The following is a 25,669-nucleotide window of genomic DNA, read 5'->3' as shown; positions in this document are numbered from 1 at the left end:
CCATGATTATTGCTGCTTGCTGTGTGCTCCACAATCTCTGTGAAAGTAAGGGGGAGACCTTTATGGCGGGGTGGGAGGCTGAGGCAAATCGCCTGGCTGCTGATTACACGCAGCCAGACACCAGGGCGATTAGAAGATCACACCAGGAAGCGCTGCACATCAGAGAAGCTTTGAAAACCAGTTTCATGACTGGCCAGGATACAGTGTGAAATTTCTGTTTGTTTCTCCTTGATGAAAACCCGCCCCCTTTATTGACTCATTCTCTGTAAGGAACCCACCCTCCCCCTTCGATCACAGCTTGCTTTCAAGGGAAATAAAGTCACTATCATTTAAAAATCATTTATTCTTTATTAATTGATTATAAAAAGAGGGAGAGAACCCGGGTGGGGTTTGGGAGGAGGATCGGCGGGAAGGAAAAGGCCACTAAAAAAAGGTTAAAAAAAATGACAGCCTTTTGCTTGGGCTGTCCACTGGGGTGGAATGGGAGGGTGCACGTAGCCTCCCCCCCCTCACGTTCTTACACGTCTGGGTGAGGAGGCTATGGAACATGGGGGGGGGGTTATACAGGGGCTGTAGCGCCAGTCTGTGATCCTGCTTCCATTCCTGAAGCTCCACCAGACGCCGGAGCATGTCTGTTTGCTCACACAGCAGCCTCAGCATTGCATCCTGCCTCCTCTGATCTTCCTGCCGCCACCTCTCATCTCAAGCGTCTCTCCTCTCCTCACGTTGGTCCCTCCTGTCCTCATGTTCACTGGCATCTTTCCTATACTTTGAAACCGTGTCCTTCCACTCATTCAGATGAGCTCTTTCACTGCGGGTGGATTCCATGATTTCCGCGAACATCTCGTCTCACGTCCTCTTTTTCCGACGCCTTATCTGAGATAGCCTTTGGGACGGAGGAGGGAGGCTTGAAAAATTTGCAGCTGCTGGAGGGAGGGGAAAAAAGAAAGAATGTTTTAAAAAGATACATTTTACAGAACAATGCTTATACTCTTTCACGGTGAACAACACTATTCACATTACATAGCACATGTGATTTCTGTGCAAGGTCGCATTTTGCCTCTTAATATTGAGTGCCTGTGGCTTTGCTGCTAGGGATCACAGACGCAGGTCCAGGCAACAGAATTCGGCTTGCATGCGGCCATGGTAAGCCATTGTCTTTTGGCTTTTGCGCCCTCCTTTCAAACATACCAAGCAAAGCCCGTTGAGTGCTGCGGTTTTCCTGTTAACCTTCAGCAGCAGAAAACAAACTAACCCCCCCCCATCCAATTCTCTGGATGATCGCTTTATCCCTCCCCCCACCGCGTGGTTGGTATCAGGGAAGATCCCTGGCTAGCCAAACGCGAAAAGCTCATGGCCAATTCCCCCCCCCCCCGCGCTTGGCTAACTGCAGGGAAGGATTGTCCCCTTAATTAAATTCCCGTATTTCAACCAGGTTACCATGAGCGATATCACTCTCCTGAGGATTACACAGCGAGATAAAGAACGGATGTTGCTTGAATGCCAGCAAACACCGGGACCATACGCTGCCAGGCTTTGTCATGCAATGATACCAAATTACTTGCTACTAGCATGGCGTGGTCAAGTGTCCTACCATGGAGGACGGAATAAGGCTGCACTGCCCAGAAACCTTGTGGAAAGGCTTTTGGAGTACCTCTAGGAGAGCTTCATGGAGATGTCCCTGGAGAATTTCCGCTCCATCCCCAGACACGTTAACAGACTTTTCCAGTAGCTGTACTGGCCACGAATGCATCCCAAGTCCTCAGGGCAAAGTAATCATTAAAAAACGCTTGCTTTTAAAACAAGTTTTATATTTTAAAAGGTAAACTCACCTGAGGTCCCTTCCATGGGTTCATAGTCTTGGATACTGGCTTGGTAGGGTACTTCAGTCAGGCTGAGAAAAAGATCCTGGCTGTTGGGGAGAACGGAGTGCTGTGTGCTCTCTGCAAGTTCATCCTCCTCCTCCTCTTCCCCGTCCGCAGAATCCTCAGGTGTGGCTGATGAGATTACCCCTGCCTCTGAATCCACGGACAGAGGTGGGGTAGTGGCGGTGGCCACCTCTAGAATTGCATGCAGCTCGGCGTAGAAGCGGCATGTCCACGGCTCTGACCCAGAGCGACCGTTTGCCTCCTTCATTTTTTGATAGGCTTGTCTGAGTTCCTTGACTTTCACGCGGCACTGATCTGAGTCCCTATTGTGGCCTCTCTCCATCATGCCCTTGGAGATTTTTTCAAAAGTTTTGGCATTTCGTCTTTTCGAACGAAGTTCTTCTAGCACTGAATCCTCTCCCCATATAGCGATCAGATCCAGTACCTCCCGTACGGTCCTTGCTGGTGCTCTTTTTCGATTATCGGCCTGCATGTTTACCTGTGCTGATGAGCTCTCTGTGGTCACCTGTGCTCTCCACGCTGGGCAAACAGGAAATAAAATTCAAATGTTCGCGGGGCTTTTCCTGTCTACCTGGCCAGTGCATCCGAGTTCAGATTGCTGTCCAGAGCGGTCACAATGGTGCACTGTGGGATAGCTCCCGGAGGTCAATACCATTGAATTGCTGCCACACTAACCCTAATTCGAAATGGCTATATCGATTTCGGTGCTACTCCGCTCGTCGGGGAGGAGTACAGAAATCGATTTTAAGAGCCCTTTATTTCGAAATAAATGGCTTCGTTGTGTGGACAGGTTCAGGGTTAATTCGATTTAACGCTGCTAAATTCGAATTAAACTCATAGTGTAGACCAGGCCTCAGTCTCCCAAGACCCAAATACATGATACTGGCATGACTCATGGTGATATCCTATCCCCACTGTGGTCAGTGGTTATTAGGCCATTGACCTCAATCGGGACAGGATTTCACCCCAACTGAGGGAATACAGGCAACTCACAACCCCCAAAGACAGAAGAAAAGGACTGTGATCTAGTGGATAGAGCTTTGGGCTCGGACTCAAAGACCTGGGTTTTATTCCCAGTTGAACTACTGGGTGACTTTCAGCAAGTCACTTCACCTCTCTGTACCTCAGCTTCCTTAACTATAAAATGTTAATAATGATACTGATCTCCCTTGTAAAGCATTTTGAGATCTATGGATATAGTGCTTTTCATCCATAGATCTCCTTTTCATTATAACTATCCAAAAGGATCCAATTTTGATCTCACAGCCATTTTAGTTCACTGTAACTCCTTTGACTTCAGCAGAATCATTCTGATTTACTCTGATGTAGCTATTAATACATTAAATGGGATCCATTTAAAACAATTATTACATTTTCCATAATCTCTGTTCCATGATTCAGAATTCCTGATGTCAATACAGTATAGTGAAAAGCAACCAAATAGCACCAGTTTCTTTATGAGAGGGGTAGGTATAACAGAGTTCAAAATGACTGATATCCACCATAACTGGGTGCAGCTGAGTGACATGGTATGTGTCTGATATATACATTATCTGAAGTTCTCACATTTCTAGATATAGGAAACTTGGCACTATCAGGAAGAGTAAGCTAAAGTAAAAAAGCTGGTAGAGTTTCAGCTGTAATTCTGAATTCTTTGCATTTGTTGGCTGAAGTCAAACTTGTAACAATACTTCAAGCCAGTCATGAGTGCAGCAGAAAACATCAATATTCTCTGGAACGCTGGCATTTTACATGGAGGCAGCAACTGATAAGAAATTAGCAACAGAGTACTTTTATCAGTTAAAGACTTGGGACTATAATCCTATTGGGCTACACAAAGACTTCAACAAGTAGAGTCTAGTGCAAGGGTTCAGGCCGACATTTTCAGAAATGGATGCCTCTGTTTTTGGGTGCCTAACTTAAGACATTTGGGGCCTGATTGTCAGAATTGTTGAGCATCCATAGTCCCAATTGAAGTAAACTGACAATGCACAAAGCCCTGTCAATGCATAAAGTAAACAAACTGGAAGAAACAGAGGAAAATAGTACTATGGCAAAATCACTTCTTACGGTGTGATTTTTTTAAGTTGACAGCATCTCCCTAAAGTACTTACCTAAGGATAACAGCAGTATCAAGAAACAGAATCAGTTTACATACATGCATGCTGCCAGATTCTTTGCTTACACTAGTGCTGCCACATTGAAACTGACAGCTTGTCTACACAGTCCTGCAGTTCCAACTATGCCGGGAGGGGATGAATTACTGTGAGCTGCGCTGTAACTGTCCCATGTAGACCCTGCGAATGCAAACTAAAAGGTACCTAGTTCACATTAACATCGTCCTGCCTGCAAACTAGGTACTGTTCAGCTTGCGACTGCAGGGTCTATATGGGGCAGTTACACATTAGTGCACACTTCAATTTACACCCCCTAGCATAGGCACCAACTCCGTTGGTGCTCCTGGGCTGGAGCAACCACAGAAAAAAAACCAGTAGGTGTTCAGCACCTACTGGCCACAGCTGATCCCCACCCCCACTCATCAGCTGATGGGGGGGCACCGCCACTGCCATTCGACAGCTGATGGGGACTGCACTGCTGTCAAACAGCTGATAGGGGGTGGTGGCTGTTGGCGGCTCAGGAAGGGGTTTGGGGGAGGGCAGAGAGTGGCGGGTGGGTGGGAGCCTTGGGGAGGGGGCAGAGTGGGGGCAAGTAGAGGCAGAGTGAGGGCGGGGCCCTGGGGAAGTGTGGACCAAGGCCAGGGCCTTGGGGGAGGGGACAGAGCAGGAGCAGGAAGAGGCAGAGTGAAGGCAGGGCCTTGGGGGAAGGGGTGGAGTGGGGTTGGGGTCTCGGGGCAAAGCAGGGGTTGACCACACCCAGGGAAAAGGAAAAGTTGGTGCCTGTTCCCCCTAGTCTAAATGGTGGGGCCACACAGACATGCCCTTAGAGTGGAAGTTGGATTTTGGGACTGGTTCTGCTCACATTTGCATCAGAATTAATCAGGAGTGATTCTACTGAAGTCAAAGAAGTTCCACTGGTCTAAAAGGACTGTGTATCAAGTCTTTGTGTGTATTTATATAGTTGTTATTGTTAATGAAGAGGAAATGGAGACCATTCCAAAGCACCAGTGCTGTAAGGGAAATGTAGAGGAAGAGGTCGAAAGAAAGTTAAGGAAGTACTGGAAGATAACTAGGCTCAAAGACTGAACAGCATCTAGACCACCATTGAAAAAACACAACTGCAATTATAATGTCAGGTAATCACAACATCTAATGTGGCAAAACTACTATCTAATGCAGTAGTTCTCAACCTGTGGTCTGTGGGCCCCTGGAGGTCTGCAGACTGTCTTAAGATTTCCAAAGGGGTGTGCACCTCCATTTAAAATTTTTTAGGGGTCTACAAATGACAAAAGGTTGAAAACCACTGATCTAATAATACCACTTAGCTCCAATATATCATTTTTCTCAGTAATCTCAAAATGATAATTAAGCAAGTCAATTATCTCATCTGTTAAAGCCACCATATTTGATTTTCCTTGAACTGAATATGATTCTATAATAGTGACACAAGTTCCAGTTAAACTGTTCATTTCTTCTTCAGATTCCCTTGCCATCTTTTTTTGGTATATTATTTCTGAAACTGTGCAAGTAGAACTCCATTTCCGTTCATTTCTACCAAGCACATACTTCCTAGCTATTTCACAGACTGAAAATGACTTTGAATTCTTATAGATGATGCCTGCCTGAAACCCTTTACTGATTTTGCCTCATGTTTGCAAAAGCTGCAAATTCTCTGCATTACAGTTGCTTAAAAATGCATAAAGAACCATGGCCCTCTCTCCTCTCTGAAGCCTGGTTGCAAGAGCTTCAGGTCTATAAGTCTGAAACTGTATAATTAAATATCTCAGCAGAGAGGGTCATGTAAAGAATTAATCAGAAGAGAGTTCCCACAAAGAAATCTCCTTCATTTTCATAAGAATTTTATTGCTGGGGGAGGGGACATTGTCCTTCAAAACTGTGTCTACTTACCTCTCCTTTCTTATGTAGTACTTCCATATCCATGCAGGACTCACAGTTCTACCATCATCAAGGGGAATGGTAAATATAACATTAGGGTGTTTAATGTAACAGCAACTAATCCTGCCCTACCAGAGCAAGCCTGCTTACAGATTGTAGGTGGGTGGCAGAATTATGGGTTGGTTCTAAGGGCAAACTGTACCCATTTGGATACCCATACAATTGTGAGTGCCATTAGAAACACCTAAGCTTTTCTCTACTGGAGAACTTGTGAAAATGGCAACACACACTAAATGTCCCAGAGATTGACATTTTCACTTGGACTTGGTAAAACATTAACAGTTTGAAAGTGAAGAACACACAAGGTGTAATGCACTCAGGGATCACTGAGTATACAATATAACATAAAAGGTGCTTTACACACAGAGACTAATGAATTAAGCAGCAGTAGTACTTTTCATTTATACTATTTTGTTATAATAAAAGCTTAACTGGTGAAGGAAAAATGGGAACAACTGAGAACAATTTAAAATATTCCCTTTCACATGTTCAGATCTTCAACCCTGCTACCTTCTTTTTTTTTTTTCTTGGCAGGGACAATTAGTGCACCAGCAAAAATTTGCACTTACATGTTTCTGATGGCAAGTGTAAGTTTCAATGAATTCCCTGTTCTGAAAAAAAAAATTGCAAAGTTTCAAAATTCTCAAAACCCCATTTCAACATTTTTTGAAAAAAATGTTCCATTTTTTCAGTTTGAAATGACTTTTTGTTTGGAAACTTAATTTATAGTTGATTTAATAAAGAAAAGTCAAAATCAAAATGAGAAATTTTGAAATTACCAAACTATTTTGATTGACCCAAATGAAAATGTTGGTTGTGCAGTTTTGTTTGTTTTGTTTTTCAGATTTTTCAGTTTGTGAAAATTTTATAGGTTTTGATTTTTTACCCCAATTATGTATGGGAACATTTTTACAAAATCTTAACATTTTTCTTGGGGTGTTTTCCCACCCAGCTCTGCTCATTATTAGTAATTGTAGCCACTACTGAAAGAAATAGAAAAAAAAATCACATCTGTAACAATTGTAACCTCTTCTAAAACTCTAGGTAAAACTATTAAATAGCTGCAGCAGATTTAGCCATTGACTCTAACGGAAAGTGACTGAATAGCTAAATCCTTAAAAAAATCACTTGGCAATGCTATTCCAGAAGCTAGAGAATTCAAATTCAAAGCAAGTGGCCTGATTTTCAGAGATGCTCACCTTCCAAAATTTCCACTTCAACTTCCATTGACATCAGTGAGACTACAGGTGCTCAGTACTTTTCAGAATTAGGCCATTACTAACAGGGCCGGCTCTGACTTTTTTGCCGTCCTAGGCAAAAAAGCCACCGGCCGCCCCCCCCCCATTGTGGCAGGGGAGGGCGCCGAGCCCGGCCGCGGGCCTGCAATCCCCGACCGGCCGGAGCGCCGGGGGGAGGGCAGCGAGCCCGCCGTGGCTCCGCTCTCCCCAGTGGCCAGAGCGCCGGGAGCAGGGCGGAGAGTCCGGCCGGGGCTCTCCGCTCTCCCCGGCGGCCAGAGCGCCGGGAGCAGGGCGGAGAGCCCCCAGCGGCCAGAGCGCCGAGGGGAGGGCGGTGAGCCCGGCCGGGGCTCTCCGCTCTCCGCGGTGGCCAGAGTGCCGGGAGGAGGGCGGTGAGCCCATCCGGGGCTCTCTGCTCTCCCTGGCGGCCAGAGCACCGGGAGGAGGGCGGCGAGCCCGTCCAGGACTCTCCGCTCTCCCCAGCGGCCAGAGCGCCGGGGGGAGGGCGGCGAGCCCGCAGTGGCTCTCCGCTCTCCCTGACCAGCCGGAGCGCCGGGGGGAGGGCGGCGAGCCCGGCCGGGGCCCCGCTCTCCCCGACCGGCCGGAGCGCCGGGGGAGGGCGGCGAGCCCGCTGCGGCTCCGCTCTCCCCGGCGGCCGGAGCACCACAGGGAGGGAGGCGAGTCCAGTCGCGGCCCCGCTCTCGGGCCGGAGCGCCCCGCCGCGCCGCCCCCCTCCAGGCGCTGCCCCAAGCACATGCTTGGTGGGCTGGTGCCTGGAGCCGGCCCTGATTACTAATGTCCCTATCTAATTCACCCCACCATGCCTCAGTATCCCAGAACAAGCTGTGAATTGACATGCTGTCTTATATACCATCTCACTGGAACGGACAGTTGGGAGATAAATATTTGTAATTCTGTAAAGCCCTTTAAGACTTGTGAAAGGATCTCAGTAAAACAATCTGTGTTACATTCAGGGCCGGCTCCAGGCACCAGCCCACCAAGCATGTGCTTGGGGCGGCGCCTGGAGGGGGGCGGCGCAGCGGGGTGCTCCGGCCCGAGAGCGGGGCCGTGACTGGGCTCGCCGCCCTCCCCGTGGCGCTCCGGGTGGTCAGGGAGAGCGGAGAGCCGCGGCCGGGCTCGCAGCCCTCCCCCCGGCGCTCCGGCCGGTCGGGGGGAGCGGAGAGCCCCGGCTGGGCTCTCCGCCCTCCTCCCGGCGCTCTGGCCGCCGGGGGCTCTCCGCCCTGCTCCCGGCGCTCTGGCCGCCAGGGAGAGCGGAGCCACGGCGGGCTCGCCGCCCTCCCCCGGCGCTCCGGCCAGTCGGGGATTGCAGGCCCGTGGCCGGGCTCGGCGCCCTCCCCTGCCGCAATGGGAGGGGTGGGGTGGGGCGGCTGGTGGCTTTTTTGCCTATGGCGGCAAAAAAGCCAGAGCCGGCCCCGGTTAGATTGAAACCCATCTTATGGGCATCCTCCTAGCAAGGGAGCAGGAAACATGTGGCAGCTTGGTAGAAGTCAGTTTTAACAAAAGGAGACAGAGTTGTACCAGAAACAGATGGGACACTTTAAAAGAGATGCTTCAGACTGTAACTGAGCCCTTGCAGTGGTGCACAGGGGAGGGCACAGAATAAGTGCCCCCTACAGTCACAATCACAGTCCAGGCACTCCTGGGGGCACATGGAAGGAGCAGTCTTTGAGTTCCTCGAAGTGCACATTACCTGAAAGGAGTTGCAAGGGAGAGAGGGCCCATCCTCTCTTCATACTGACCTGCAGGGCAGGCCCTACACACCAGTTTATGGTGACACCATCCTAATGCACTGACATCAGTGCACAGCTGAGAGCACTGGTTATCCTGAAGTATCATTTGCATCATATATACACTCATCACACTTAACAAATGTATAAGGGCTTGAAAAGATTGTCTAAGCACCTAATATTTTTCTATTCTCTTTTCTCAGTGGCAGCCATAAGTGGCCTTCCACCCCACATACACAGCTGCTGCGAGAGCTAGCCAGAATGGCAGCCTCTATGCTATGCACAGCCTCTGATTGCACTGAGATTGGCTCAGTCCTACCTATATCTCAGACAGCAGACTGCATGGCAGTTGGTAATTTGCACTCCAGAAAGGCACTCTGTGCTCCCTGTAGGGAGGGATGGCTTTGCCCTGTCCCTTGCTACGGGCTGCATACAACATGCACAAATCTATCTCCTAACCCACTCAATTAAATGTTATTTCAGGGAGGACTTGAAACTCTTCCCACTCCTCCCTTTACCAACCAGCTTAAGGGGGGGGGGTGTGTGACACGCTTAGAAGGCATCTCTGGAGCTTACAAATCTCAAGGCAAAATCCTCAAGGTCATAGTTATCACATTTCCAGTTTGTAGCATAGACAGAACCTTAACTGTGTTCTGTAACCAGGCTAAAGCCTTAGGCACTCCCACTGAAATGAAAGCACTTTAACACGTACTTCTAAGGGATGAGTCTGTTTCATATGGGGATGTTAGTCATGTCCAACACGTTAGCCTACTTATGGAATACCATTAAAATCCTGTCCATAGTACCATCTGGAATTGTGTTATAACCAGAACAGGTCCTTAGGTCCTCTAACTCAGATGTGTCCGTAATGGACATAGTCTGAATTCCTGGTAAGCACTGCACTTCAGCCATTCCACAAACACAGATTGGTGCTGACAAGGTTGTGGAACATATTCAAGTATTATTAATAGAGATGGGACCAAGCTGCAAAATCTGAATCAGGATTCAAACTTCTCCAAAGTTTAGGGGTTGGTCTGATCTAAGGTCTTTGGGATGGGGGAGGAGTTGGGGCCCCTCTCTAATTATTATTAGAAATACACATTTTTCAGTATCGATAGAAGTGAGAGACTTGATGCATATAGAGCAGTAATTCTGATCTAAGTTATTTCCTGCAAATAACAACCATAGTGGTTACTGGGAATCACCCAGGAGCAGACATATTTTCAGACTCAAACGTTCTCCAGCTGGGTTGTAGCTTTGAGGAAGGAGAGATGGGTGCATGTTGTAGGAATAGGGCGAGTCACACCACTTAAGGGATCTGCCCCTGCATATCACACTGGCTTTTAAAGCAATGAATGAAATTTTCTAAAAACACATTCAAATATTCCGAGAGCAACAGTTAGAGATGGGCAAACCCATATGGGGAGGGGGAAAACTTCACTATACATTTGTCCAAGGTCTGAACTGATCTGTTTGTAAGGTCTGAATAAGTTCAGTTAACATTTCCCCCCACCTCATCCCTCTTCTTCTTCATGCACCTTTATGCACTTCCAGGTTGCAGATGGAAGCAAAGGTGCTGATACAATAGGAGCAGAGTTGCTTTCATGAGGTTTCCAGTCCCATTCTGAAAAATGATCTAGTCCACATTGAAATGGGCCTAGATCAGAGCACATTAATGAACTGTTAATGCACGTCAGCAGGGTTCACACCATCAGTTAGTCTGCATCAGGCTAGGACAGGATAAAGTCACATCCCAGCTTGCCATGAGCTAGTTGTTTGTGAAGACAAATTCTACATCATATTTGAATATGGGGTTTAGATCCCTAGTCATTAGTTGCTTTCAAAATTTTTAATAAACTTGCTTTTAGACTGCAAGCATTTTGGGACAGGAACTTTTAAAAAAAAATATTATACAGCACTAAGTGCACTGTCAGTACTTGAATAATAAGTAATAGAGAATCATATCGGTATATAGATGCTCAGAATTGATATCTGCAAAAATACAGTCATAATATGTGTGCAGACAGTACATGTGCATGTAGTATTTATTCATAAACTCCTAACTTAAAAAATCCTTTCCTCAAGTAAATATCTAGACACATCAAAAGTGGGAGCAAATTCTGATCTCAATTTCACCAGTGTAAATCCAGAGCAACTCTACTGGCCTTAATAGACTTACTGATTGGCGATCCCACAGATTTACATTTGGGTCCTCAGATGACTCAGGAGTCCGATCCTGGAACCACAAATCTGCCCGCAATAGGTACTGACATTTTGTGGCAGGCCAGCTGCCTGCTGGGAGAAAGTTGTTTCTTTTTCCTTCCTTCTCTCTCTCTCTTTTTTAGCTTTGAGGTCAAGGTGCTTCTCCTCCAAGGTGCCACTGCCTGATGGAGGATATGGCGCTATTGGGGTCAGTTGGTGGCTTGCGCCTCCCAGTTTGTGATGGCCACATCATTTTTCTTAAGATACAGTATCTTTGTAGCGTTTCCTCTGAACTCAGGATCTCTGACCATGGGTGAGCTGAGAGAAGAGGACTTGTTTTGGAAGGCGAGAGTCTAGCATCCGCACACGATGTCCAGCCCAGCAAAGTTGGTGCATGAGGATTATTACTTCAATGCTGGTGACATTGGCTTCAGCAAGGATGATGGTGTATAATTTTGGCATATAATCACATCGGTTCCTGTGCCTTAATTTGAAGTGTGTGTGGGCATGTGTATATTTTATATGGATGTATCATACACACACACACTGCATATTGATTGCAAAACTGGGGGGGGGTGGGGGCTTTAATATATTATAAACAGTTCTGTCTCCCTATGACTACTGTAGAGATTCTGCAAATGTGAAGGAATACGTTTTCCAAACAGCGCATAGAAATTCAGCTTGCACAAATGGCTAACTCACCTCCAACCCTTCTGAAAAATCACCAACACTGTCTCCCCTCAAACTCTTCTCATACTCATTGATTTCTGGAAAAATCTTGGCAACGTTGCTAGTATGAAGCTGCACGTCATAGTATTAAACTTTTTAATATATTTTCTGGCAACAAGACTCCTGAAGATCAATAATGCTGTTTCCTATGCTCTAAAACTGCTTTTAGCGATATACTGAATCACCAATTCCGATAAGACAAAATGCTGATGTCTCATCTCACACGCACAAAATTTGTCACTCTTTTTCTTTTTCTTGTATTATGTTGAGATGAAACTTGAAGAAAGGGAAGCATATATTGTAATAATAAGTAGTTCAACCTGCCAAGGCCCAGATGTGACACAGAACCAAATTCAGAGGGGACTCTAGCCTGGTATAACTTATACCTTCTTCCTGCTCTCTACACTAACTTAGACTTTATGGGTATGTCTACTCTGAAATTAGACACAGCTGGCCTGGGTGCCAGCTGACTTGGGCTCGCGGGGCTCTAGTTAAAGGGCTGTTTACTGTTTGGGCTCGGGCTGCAGTCCGAGCTCTGGGACCCTCCTATCATGCAGAGTTCTAGACTCCAGGCCGAACCCAAATGTCTATCCTTAACCTAAGCCCCATGAGCCCAAATCAGCTAGCACAGGCCAGCCGAGGGTTTTTAATTGCACTGTAAACATATCCTATCAGACCCAGTTTACACTTAAATTTTAAGTTCACACCCCTGAGCACCAAAGCTATGCTGACCTAACACCGGTGTAGACATGGCTAGGTTGAAGGAAGAATGCTTCTGTCAACCTACCTACCATTGCTTGGGAGGCGGTGTTCAGGCAGTAATAGATTCATAGATTCATAGATTCTAGGACTGGAAGGGACCTCGAGAGGTCATCGAGTCCAGTCCCCTGCCCGCATGGCAGGACCAAATACCATCTAGACCATCCCTGATAGACATTTATCTAACCTACTCTTAAATATCTCCAGAGATGGAGATTCCACAACCTCCCTAGGCAATTTATTCCAGTGTTTAACCACCCTGACAGTTAGGAACTTTTTCCTAATGTCCAACCTAGACCTCCCTTGCTGCAGTTTAAGCCCATTGCTTCTTGTTCTATCCTCAGAGGCTAAGGTGAACAAGTTTTCTCCCTCCTCCTTATGACACCCTTTTAGATACCTGAAAACTGCTATCATGTCCCCTCTCAGTCTTCTCTTTTCCAAACTAAACAAAGCCAATTCTTTCAGCCTTGCTTCATAGGTCATGTTCTCAAGACCTTTAATCATTCTTGTTGCTCTTCTCTGGACCCTTTCCAATTTCTCCACATCTTTCTTGAAATGCGGTGCCCAGAACTGGACACAATACTCCAGCTGAGGCCTAACCAGAGCAGAGTAGAGCGGAAGAATGACTTCTCGTGTCTTGCTCACAACACACCTGTTAATACATCCCAGAATCACGTTTGCTTTTTTTGCAACAGCATCACACTGTTGACTCATATTTAGCTTGTGGTCCACTATAACCCCTAGATCCCTTTCTGCCGTACTCCTTCCTAGACAGTCTCTTCCCATTCTGTATGTGTGAAACTGATTTTTTCTTCCTAAGTGGAGCACTTTGCATTTGTCTTTGTTAAACTTCATCCTGTTTAACTCAGACCATTTCTCCAATTTGTCCAGATCATTTTGAATTATGACCCTGTCCTCCAAAGCAGTTGCAATCCCTCCCAGTTTGGTATCATCCGCAAACTTAATAATCGTACTTTCTATACCAATATCTAAGTCGTTAATGAAGATATTGAACAGAGCCGGTCCCAAAACAGACCCCTGCGGAACCCCACTCGTTATGCCTTTCCAGCAGGATTGGGAACCATTAATAACAACTCTCTGAGTACGGTTATCCAGCCAGTTATGCACCCACCTTATAGTAGCCCCATCTAAATTGTATTTGCCTAGTTTGTCGATAAGAATATCATGCGAGACCGTATCAAATGCCTTACTAAAGTCTAGGTATACCACATCCACAGCTTCTCCCTTATCCACAAGACTCGTTATCCTATCGAAGAAAGCTATCAGATTGGTTTGACATGATTTGTTCTTTACAAATCCATGTTGGCTGTTCCCTATCACCTTACCACCTTCCAAGTGTTTGCAGATGATTTCCTTAATTACTTGCTCCATTATCTTCCCTGGCACAGAAGTTAAACTAACTGGTCTGTAGTTTCCTGGGTTGTTTTTATTTCCCTTTTTATAGATGGGCACTATATTTGCCCTTTTCCAGTCTTCTGGAATCTCTCCCGTCTCCCATGATTTTCCAAAGATAATAGCTAGAGGCTCAGATACCTCCTCTATTAGCTCCTTGAGTATTCTAGGATGCATTTCATCAGGCCCTGGTGACTTGCAGGCATCTAACTTTTCTAAGTGATTTTTAACTTGTTCTTTTTTTATTTTATCTGCTAAACCTACCCCCTTCCCATTAGCATTCACTAGGATAGGCATTCCTTCAGACTTCTCGGTGAAGACCGAAACAAAGAAGTCATTAAGCATCTCTGCCATTTCCAAGTTTCCTGTTACTGTTTCTCCCTCTTCACTAAGCAGTGGGCCTACCCTGTCTTTGGTCTTCCTCTTGCTTCTAATGTATTGATAAAAAGTCTTCTTGTTCCCCTTTATTCCCTTAGCTAGTTTGAGCTCATTTTGTGCCTTTGCCTTTCTAATCTTGCCGCTGCATTCCTGTGTTGTTTGCCTATATTCATCCTTTGTAATCTGTCCTAGTTTCCATTTTTTATATGACTCCTTTTTATTTTTTAGATCATGCAAGATCTCGTGGTTAAGCCAAGGTGGTCTTTTGCCACATTTTCTATCTTTCCTAACCAGCGGAATAGCTTGCTTTTGGGCCCTTAATAGTGTCCCTTTGAAAAACTGCCAGCTCTCCTCAGTTGTTTTTCCCCTCAGTCTTGATTCCCATGGGACCTTACCTATCAGCTCTCTGAGCTTACCAAAATCCGCCTTCCTGAAATCCATTGTCTCTATTTTGCTTTTCTCCCTTCTACCCTTCCTTAGAATTGCAAACTCTATGATTTCATGATCACTTTCACCCAAGCTGCCTTCTACTTTCAAATTCTCAACGAGTTCCTCCCTATTTGTTAAAATCAAGTCTAGAACAGCTTCACCCCTAGTAGCTTTTTCAACCTTCTGAAATAAAAAGTTGTCTGCAATGCAGTCCAAGAATTTGTTGGATAGTCTGTGCCCCGCTGTGTTATTTTCCCAACATATATCCGGATAGTTGAAGTCCCCCATCACCACCAAATCTTGGGCTTTGGATGATTTTGTTAGTTGTTTAAAAAAAGCCTCATCCACCTCTTCCACCTGGTTAGGTGGCCTGTAGTAGACTCCTAGCATGACATCACCCTTGTTTTTTACCCCTTTTAGCCTAACCCAGAGACTCTCAACACTTCCGTCTCCTATGTCCATCTCTACCTCAGTCCAAGTGTGTACATTTTTAATATATAAGGCAACACCTCCTCCCTTTTTCCCCTGTCTATCCTTCCTGAGCAAGCTGTATCCATCCACACCAACATTCCAATCATGTGTATTATCCCACCAAGTTTCAGTGATGCCAACAATGTCATAGTTGTATTTATTTATTAGCACTTCCAGTTCTTCCTGCTTATTACCCATAATGAAAAAGCCCCTTCAATCACTGTTGGTTACATCTACATATGGGGATATATAGCTTCAGTACTGTAACTCCACCGCTATAGTCCGTGTGTGTAGACATTGACTTTGATTCTGTTAGCATCACACCCACTTACTGACATGTCACTTACACTTCTTTATACATTACCTCTGAATGGATGTAAGTTACAATACACATTGGTAAGTGGTCATGAGCATGAGAGAGAATGTGAGTCTATGCTAAATTAGTTACACATGGAGTGGTATAGAACAGGGGTCGGCAACCTCTGGCACGCGGCTCGCCAGGGTAAGCACCCTGGCGGGCCGGGGCAGTTTATTTACCTGCTGACGCGGCAGGTTTGGCCGATCGTGGCCCCCACTGGCCGCGGTTTGCCGTCCTAGGCCAATAGGGGCGGCAGGAAGCCGCGGCCAGCACATCCCTCGCCCGCGCCGCTTCCCACCACCCCTATTGGCCTGGGACAGCGAACTGCGGCCAGTGGGGGCTGCGATCAGCCGAACCTGCCGTGTCAGCAGGTAAATAAACTGGCCCGGCCTGCCAGGGTGCTTACCCTGGCGAGCCGTGTGCCAGAGGTTGGTTGCTGACCCCGGTATAGAAATTGATGTAAGTTATACTAGCTTACCTCTGAATCTGTCCCACAATATTGGAAAAAGAGAGGTATAAAAATAGTTCAGGTAGCTTAAAACATTATCTGATTAATTTCTTTAAGTGAATGGATGCTTTCTAGAAGTACAATTTTAAAATTCAGCACTTCCTGCATACATCATTTTAAAATAATAGAAGTGAGATTATATAAAATTTATGTGACACGCAAATACATTTGGAATCATAGGATCCGCCCTAGAATTTATCTTGATCAGCTAACGTGTATGACAATTACAAACTGCCTTGTCCTCACAAGGATTTTGCCATATTAGTCACCACTTCTTAGATAACATGTATAAGAACAAACCTTTTTTCCTAGTGTGGGACAGACTTGCCTACACAGGAAAGTTTCACCAGTTTGCCTTAAATCAGTTGTAAAGTGGATACAGTTAAACCAGTACAAAGGTCTATGTGGATACTGATTTCAGCTTAGACTGGTTTATTTTTGTTCAAGTCACGTCATGTGGAAATAGGTTTTAATTTAAATTCAAACCAATTTAAAATCTCCCCTTAGGTTAAAACAGTGCAACTTTCGTATCAATTTTGTCCTGTTTATTACATGGGAAATCACAGAGAACTATTCTCAGTTTCTCATCTGTAAAATGGGGATAATGATATTGACCTCCTTCATAAAGTGCTTTCAGAACAACAAATGAAATAGACTATAGAAGAGCTAGATATTATTAGTCAGTCCTCAGCATTCCCTAGAAAAGCTTCACCCATTCAAAACAATAGGTCAGATTCATCCCTGATGCGATTCTGTTCCCTTCAGAACAATACCTTTGTTACTCCTCTCTCATCATTTCATTTGGTACTTCCCCACCCTTCCCACCACAAAACCACCCTCAATCTAGAGCATCATCAAGGTCCTTAGTAACACAATTAAAATAGTTCAGGTCTGCTTTATGGGCCAGATTGTGCAGATTGCCCCTGGCCCTGCGTTGGGAATGCTGAGAAGTCAAACAGCCCCAGAAAAGCTGAGGCTCAGGGGAATCTGCACGTCTCTGCTCCCTTTAGTGTGATTTACACCTCCTTGGGCAAACAGGGTACGACACTGGCTGACCTGGTGCCAGTTCATGCCAAGGCCATAGGCCTCACTGAACACTGACAAATGCATAGCTGGAAACCAGTCTGGCTTACCTGTGTGTTATCAATTTAACATCTATTCTAACAATGCTAAGAATGTGTTTAATGCTTAGGCTTGTTGAAATGCTTGTAGGATGCTGCCTGTATTAATCTCACTTATAACCTCTGTTGGTTATACCGAGGCCAGGTCTACACTACAGACCTATATCAGTATAATTACATCGCTCAAGGGTGTGAAAAATCTACACCCTCACCGATGTAGTTATACTGACCTAATCCTCACCACCCCCATGTAAATAGTGCTATGTCAACAGGCAAGCTTTTGCCGTCAACACAACTACCGCCTCTTGGGGACAAGGATTAACTATGCTTCTGTAGAGCTGTACGTGAAAACAAGCCATGAGTGTTTGCATTGTAAACCTCTGCAACTGTGTAACTCATCAAACAGGAGAGAACACAGGTGCTGACTTTCGAAAGTGCCCAGGGGTGCCCCAGGCCTCGCCCCACTCTACCCCTTTCCCCAGGCCCCATCCCGCCCCACCTCTTCCTGCCGCCACTCCATCCCACCCCGCCTCTTCCTGCCCCTGCTCCACCCCCACCCCGCCTCTTCCCACCCCCTGCTCCACCCGTGCCCTGCCTCTTCCTGCACTCACTCCACCCCCGCCCCGCCTCTTCCCTCCCAATTCCATCCCCTCCCCTGAGCACGCTGTGTCCTCGCTTCTCCCCATCCCTCCCAGCCTCCTGGGAAACAGCTGATCAAGGTGAGCGGAAGCAGGGCCGGCTCCAGGCACCAGCGAAGGAAGCAGGTGCATGGGGCGGCCAATAGAAAGGGGTGGCACTCTGTCCGTTATTGGGGCGGCACATCCGGGTCTGCGGTGGGAATTTGGCAGCGGGTCTTTCAGTCCCTCTCTTCCTGTTCAGCAGCAATTCAATCGCTCCACTTCTAGTCCTCAGCGGCACTTCGGTGGCAGCTCAATCGCTCCGCTTCAGCCTTCGGCAGTAATTCAGCCGTGGGTCCTTCACTCCCTCTCTTCCTCTTCAGCGGCACCTCAATCGGGTTTTTCTTTTTTCTCTTTTTTTTTCCCCACCGCTTCGGGTGGCAAAAAAGCTGGAGCCGGCCCTGGGCGGAAGGCACAGGGAGGGAGGGAAAGGCGCTGATCCGTGGGGCCCGCTGGCAGGTGGGAGGCGCGGGGGGGGGTGAGGGAGCTGATGGGGGGCTGCTGGTGGGTGCTCAGCACCCACCATTTTTTCCCTGTGGGTGCAACAGCCCCAGAGCACCCACGGAGTCGGTGCCTGTGGGAGAGAAGCCTTCTCCAATCCAAATCTGGCTTTCTACAGAAGATGTTAAGTCCTGCCCAATGAGAAGGCCTTTGAAACTAAATGAGCCATCATGAGACATCAAAGAACATAGACTTTAACTGCATTCCTCACCCCCTCAGGAAGAGAAGACCTGAACATAAACTCATCCCATCAGCTTCCCTCTGGAGGGAAGGGGATAAAAATCCCTGACAAAGAGAAACTTAGTTCTTTTTGCTACTTTGACTCTAAAGAGGCAAGAATCACTAAGCATAAGCAAAGGACCCCCAGCTGTTTTGCTGGGTTAGCCCTAAAGAACATATGGAGTTGGCTTATTATAGGAATTCCTATTAGATTTTGGAATCTAAGACTGTAACTCATTTGTGTATATATGCTACCTGCTTTAATCTTGTAAATACTCTCATTTCTTTTCTTAGTTAATAAATCTTCAGTTAGTTATTACAGGATTGGATATAAGCATTGTCTTTGGTGAGAGATCTGAGGTGCAACTGATTTGGGGTAAGTGAATGGACCTTCGGGACTTGGAATAACCTGAATATTGCTGTGATTTTTGGTGTAATAGGTAATCTATCACAAAGGCATTCTTGCCTGGGTGGGCAAGATAGACTAGCGTGCCCAAGAGGACTTTCTGTGACTCCGTGGTAAGGCCATTATAGGGCGTGGTGAGTTCCCTCTTGCTACTTGATTGGTGAAATCTAATTAGAGAACATACAAACAATTTGCAGTTTGTGCCCTCTTCTTGACAGTCTGCCCTGAGGTTGGCATCCATGTTCATGAGCCACTCCAGACAGACTCTCCAGACATAGGGATTAGTCTCTGCAATCCCTGGAGAAAGACTGCAAGCATCCCTGGTTCATGCACAGAGTGTCCAAAGATAGGGAAGGTTCACCCAGGCACCTGTGCAAGGGTGTTCCACTGAAGCTGCATAAGTTCAGGCTCTTTCCCTTCATGCCTAATGAGCACTAAGGATGCAATTTTCAAGAGCGCTGAGTGCCACCCTAACTCTATTCCCATTGGATTCAAGGAGAATTTTATCATTGACTAACAGAAGCAGCTAGGCCAATGCATTTGAAAATTCCATTCTAAATTCAATTGGAGACCAGAAAAAAAAATAAGGCTGGATTTTCCATAGAGCCTAAAGGAGTTAGGCACACAATTCCCACTGAAACTCAATGGGAGTTGAGTGTCTCAATCCCTTAGGCTCATGTGAAAATCCCACCTGAAGAAATACCTTTTAAAAATCACAAATTACTGATTAGTTGAGGCGCAAGAAGAAATGTAGTAAATGGGGATAATCCACAGAAGCAATCCATGTGAATCAATAATGCCAACTAATATTTATAGATCTCATTATCTCAGCGTGTGCTTTTCTAGGATCATTTTAAATGACTATTAAAAATAGCCATAGCTACATTTAAAATTAATATTTTAAAGTTCAAGCAGTCTGCCTTTGCCAGTACAGATTTGCATTTGTTATATGGCTATATTAACTGAAGGTACAAAAGGTATTACTGAGGGTAATAGCATTCAGCAAAGGAAGAGATTTCTACAGGAAAATGATGCCATTATTCTAAATCAACTATATCAAGGACAGACATGTAGCTGTATTTCAATCTCCTTATGTGTTTCTAATTCCTTTGTCTGCTGCCTGTGGATAGTTTAATAGGAGATTAACATGGACAATACTATCACACTGGGAACAAGATTCAAATAGTTTTAAACATTTTTCTTGTTCTAGATTCCAATTGCTATTGCATGTGGACTAAATCAAAACACCATAATCTAGCACGTATGTCAGCAGGGGATGTGAAACCGAATCTCAGACTTCACCTCTATATGGTACAGCAAGGTTGAGCCACCAATAAGCTGGTATATGACTTCTGCAGAGAGGAACAACTTCCCCCTACCCCCAATCCAAGTAGCAATCCACAGGGAAGGAGCTACGCCATGGAGTTCTGGCCAAACTGTGCCCTCTGAGCTCAAGAGCCAATGGGGGAAAAGCTCCTCTTGGAGTCAATGAAAGTATTGCCATTGATTGCAAAGGGTTCAGAATTGGGCCATAATGCAAGTAGGGGACTGTTGGGCAGCACACAGCTTAGAGTAATTCTGCCTCAGTAGTCAATACTGCAGGGTCCTGCCTCAACATTTTGATCCGTGGAGCCTAACATGTCAAGAGAGAGTCCTTAGTACTAACTAACGTTACAGTTATAGAATGCACCTGTCAGCCAGCTGCCAATGGTGGCAAAGCCACTGTCACAACCAGTAAGCAGGAGCATAGGAGTATGCAGCTCTTCTACTTTTAGTAGAGGGAAATCTCCCCCTTCCTCTCCATGAGTTGGGGGAGTTCCCCTTTCTTTTTCTGGTGAAGCACAGACTCACCAAATGGGGGAATGTGAAGTGAGTAAGGGAAATGCTCCACGACCAGGCTTTTGAGGCTGTCAACCATGCTACCAGTAAGTGGAGTAATAGCAGCATCATATGGAGAGATGGGGGAAAGAGGTCCCAGACAGAAATGTCCTATCCACTTTCTTTCCTTTAAAGAAAGAGCTTTTCCCCTGTTCGCTCTTCTTCCCACTCCAGGGGCTGCTCCCACTTCCACTGCTGGCTCCCCTTCTCTTGGAGATCCCACCAGTAACAAGATGGATTTATCAGCTACCCCTCACCTCCTGACCCTATAAATTCAGGAGAAAGCAGGGGTTATGTGGAGTCAGGAGAGTGAACAGAGCGGAATGGAAGAGAAGGGGAATATAATGGAGGACAGGAGAGAGAGAAGGAAGGGAGGAATAGAAGAGGAAAGAAGAAAACACTTAAGGGGTAGAGGAGCAGAATGGAAAGAGAATGGAATAGAGAGAACTCATCAGCCTTTATTTACCATATGATGATCTGATAGGTCCCATTCCTACTCCCTAGCTTTACTTGTGGTATCGGTAGAGTGTAGAGTGGGGAAGGAGAACTGAGGGAAAGGCTAGCATAGAAGAGGAGGATGATAGAGTGAGAGAATGGAGATTTAGATGGAGAATCCCTTTATTTTTAATTACTTTGTTAGCACTTTAAGGTGCAAGACAAATAGCAAATAAATAATAAATGTCTTGAGATTCAAAGAGTCAGGAAATTGCAATTCGAACACCACTGCACAGCCTTATTTGTACAGTTGGCCAGCATTGCCCAAAATCTATAACCGTGAAGAACTCCAAGGTCAGGCAGAAGTGGGATGGCTCAACCACAGTGGAAACAAAACATTTACAATCATTATATATTTTAGACAGAATTATAAAAATGCACCATAAGGGAAACTATTTCAACAAAAGTAAAGATTTTCAAACGATTGCATGACCAGTGTGCCTAATTCAGTGTAGCTTTGCATCACACCACAAGGAGTCATGCTGACTAATTTAGGTCTAGTGTGCAGCATAGTACATGGGATCTTCACAGAAAAATGTACATCATCAGAAATTAGCAAAATAAAAGTACAGCATTCCTATGTGCAGGTGAAATGCACAGAGGCTGTGTGTGTGTGTGTGTGTGTGTGTGTGTGTGTGTGTGTGTGTACGTGCATACTATCCTCTCCTCAACAAGTAGTGAGCATACAGGGCTGTAGGCCTGTTCCCATTTCTGGGGCCACTACTGCTGACTGGAATTCCAATCACTGTGCCCCTTCATGTTACTTGTGCAGGGTGTTCAGACTAGAGCTGGATAAGTAGGTGATTCTTTGGTTTGGCCAGAAAACTGAAAAAGATGAGGCAAAATATTTGGTTTAGTTAAAAATATGTTCAGAATGTGCTGACAGATTTGAGATGTATGTTTCAGGCCAGCCTCTCTCTCTCATCCTTTAGTCCAGTGGTTAAGGCACTTGTCTGGGATGTGGGAGACCCAGGTTTAACTGCTCACTATGAAGCAATGACTTGTATTCTGATCTTCCATCTCCCAGCTTAACAGTCTAATCACTGGGCGGGCTATAGGCTATTCTGGGGTGGATTGCTTGCTCTTGCCCCCTTAAAACTGTTCCATTTTGTATAAATACTCATTGGGCCAGAGAGAGAAAATGATTCTACAGCCTGGTGAGGCAGGAGAGTGGATTCAGATCCCTTCTCTGAATTAGGTAGTGCCTTAGTCATCAGGCTATAGAGTCAGTCTCTTGTTTTGGCCCAATGCATATTTCAGTATTTATACCAAGTGGAATAGCTTCAACAGGAGAGACAGAAAGCAGAATAGCCTAGATATAACCTGGTGGTTAGGGCCCTTGCTGAGTTCAATTCCCTCCTTTACAGAAGGGCGATTCAAACCCCAGTCTTTCACATCCCAGGTAACTATGCTAGCCACTATACTAACTGTTATGAAGAGGGCCCTGTGCACAGATACTGTTGGCTGGGAAAAACTTTCCCCCAGACGAAACTAATGTGTCAGATTTGCAAATTGCGTCTGGGACGACCAAAACTGCATTTGTTGGCAAATTATCTATTAATCCAAAATATGTCTCCCAGCTCTAGTTAAGATCACTGCCTCAAGGGCACTGGTGTAGATCCTGTAACCCTTTCCCTATCCCACAGCCATCCCCACCTTCCATGCTAGTGTCTGATGAGCCAGGACAGACAGGCACCCGCATGAACACCTGCTCTGTCTCTCCAGCCCCACACAAAGCCTGACCTCAAGGCTTGAGTAGTGCAGAGGACCTCATACAGGCCATTCACACTAGAGTATATTCTTCTTTAATGAACACCGTTTATGTGGGTGTATAGTTATTAATTAATGCTTGGAATGGGGTGGAATCAATGTTTTCTCCTGTGTGTTTCCACAGTAACAAGGCTGGGTTTATGTTTATGACAGTCCATCACCCTTATGACAAAATTCACTGAAAAAATAATAATAATGAAGAGTTTGACAACAAAATAAAAGGATATTTTGCCTTCTTCACAATGCTTTCTAATCTCTGCCTCTTAGATGGAGGCAAATCTACTCTGCTCTGGCAGGCAACTTTATTTAACCCTGCTGCCTTGAAAGAGATTGATTGAAGAAAAGATCCAAATCAGTGCACAACAGGTAGCCACGGATGTCTCCATAATCTCACCCCTAATGTAATCATAGACCGCAATAAATTATTTAAATTGACACCACATCTTCTACTAATTAAATGCAGAAGAAAGATCTTTATGGCTATTCAGAATCCATTATAACCCTCTCACCTGAACCTTCCAGTGTCCAACGGGACAGATAGCCATCCAGTCCTGCCCTTTTTCCCTTCCTTTGGCTGTGAAGTTTCAATGCTTAACCTCTAAGTAATCACAACCTTTGCCTCCTCTACATAAGGGAATGTCAAGAACAGCTTTTATTACTGCAAATTTATTTCCCTCCTGATAACCTCTCAGCCAAGAGGCAAATCAGCAGTCCCAGTTTGATTTCCCTTCTCCACCCCAGACTAATGGAACTATAACTACAGCCAGGTCCAAACCTCTGTTAAAATTAAATCTGCCTCTGTGCCCAATAAGTGCCTCCAGCAGGACAAAATAAATCTAGGTAACTATGATTAATGTAATCATGCCACAAAAAAATTGAAATCCCTGTCAGTCTGCAAGAACAAGAGATCTCCCTTTTGAACTCCTTTCATGCATGGTCTAGAACAGCATTTCTCAAATGCGGCCACCGTGGCCTCATGCAGCCAAAAGAGGCTTTTCCTGTGGCCACAGCCTCCTGGGCAACGATGGGGGAGGAGGGGTGGAAAGCAGTGGTCCCTTCCCCAGGGCCACCAGCAGGGGTTGGACCCTGCCCGCCCCCAGCTCCCCCGAGACACACATGTTGAAGGAGCAGGCAGCTAGTGAGTTCCCTGCTTTCCTGGGGACAGAAGGGTCAGTCTCCAGCCCTCCGATGGTGGGCAGCAGGCTCTAGCCAAGGAGCTCCAACCCCCAGCTGCAAGGCTAATCCCCCGCCCCCATCACCACTGGCCCCCTATGCCTCCGCTGGCCCATCATTCATTCCCACTTCCCCCCTACCGACCTCCCCATCCGAGGCTTAATTTGTCCCCGGGCTTGCCAGGACTGAGTAAGTCTGCTGCTGTGAAAAGTGATCTTTGTATGCTTGTTAATATCACTTTTCACAGCAGCAGACTTACTAGCTAGCAAGTCTTTTTAAAAAAGCAACCAAAAGAAACAACAACAAAAAAGACAAGAATCTGCAGAGCACCGTATTTGTCTTTCTGTTCTGTTTAGGTTCAGTAAAGAATAGAGACAATTGTATGTTTTTATTATTGAGTCTGCAAAAAGATTCAATAAATTACAATGATTTGGGCATGTGTATGTGCATATTTGTTTGTTTTTCCTAAAGTTAATTAAGTATTTTAGGGAAAATTGTCAGCACGGCCACCAGCAAGAGTTGGTGGCTGCACTTTGAGGCCACCAAAAAATTTGTTGTGAGAACCCCTGGTCTAGAGCCACAAGGGGGTTTGTTTTGGTTTTTTTTTTGGCTCCCCTCCAAACTTACTGGAGCTGTAAAGCAGACCATACTATTTCTGCACCCAGGAAAGCTCTTTAAAGTCCCTTCTAACCTTCAAACTACTATTTAGATTTGTTGGCTGACCTAACTCATTTGCTCTCACTTGGCGAGTCTGAAACACATTATTCTGAGACATGAGCACACATTCGAAGGTGTTTAGCCTTGTGCCATTCACACACAGAGACACATCCTTTTGCAGAAGCAGCACCCCATTATGGGAGCAGCTCCTGAACTTCTCCATATCAGTTTGGCTAACTGCTACTTAGCGGGGGGGGGGGGAGGAAGTATTAAAATACCCCAACTACACCTCAAAATCAGCCACAGAATGGGAGGAAGAAACACTGAGCATGTAGAGTCTGACCCGAAGCTCACCTGAAGTCAATGAGATTCTTTCCATTTACTCCAATGTGCTTTGGATCTGGCCCCTGGTATCTGTCATCTGAGGATCCCAAAGTGCTTTGCAAACATTAATTCAGCAGGTCTCTGTGGAAGGATGCACCCATCACTGGTACCCCCTGGTGGCTGGGTGTGGTGTTGCAGCTCTATTCTCTATGTAGGACTCATGAATGAAATTGTTTTTAGTTATCCTGTACCATTG

This window comes from Terrapene carolina, unplaced genomic scaffold, assembly GCF_002925995.2.
Source record: "Terrapene carolina triunguis isolate 2854851 unplaced genomic scaffold, T_m_triunguis-2.0 Scaffold88, whole genome shotgun sequence".
Taxonomy (NCBI): Eukaryota; Metazoa; Chordata; order Testudines; family Emydidae; genus Terrapene; species Terrapene triunguis.
The sequence above is the reverse complement of the archived record's forward strand: the minus strand, read 5'-3'. Positions refer to the sequence as shown.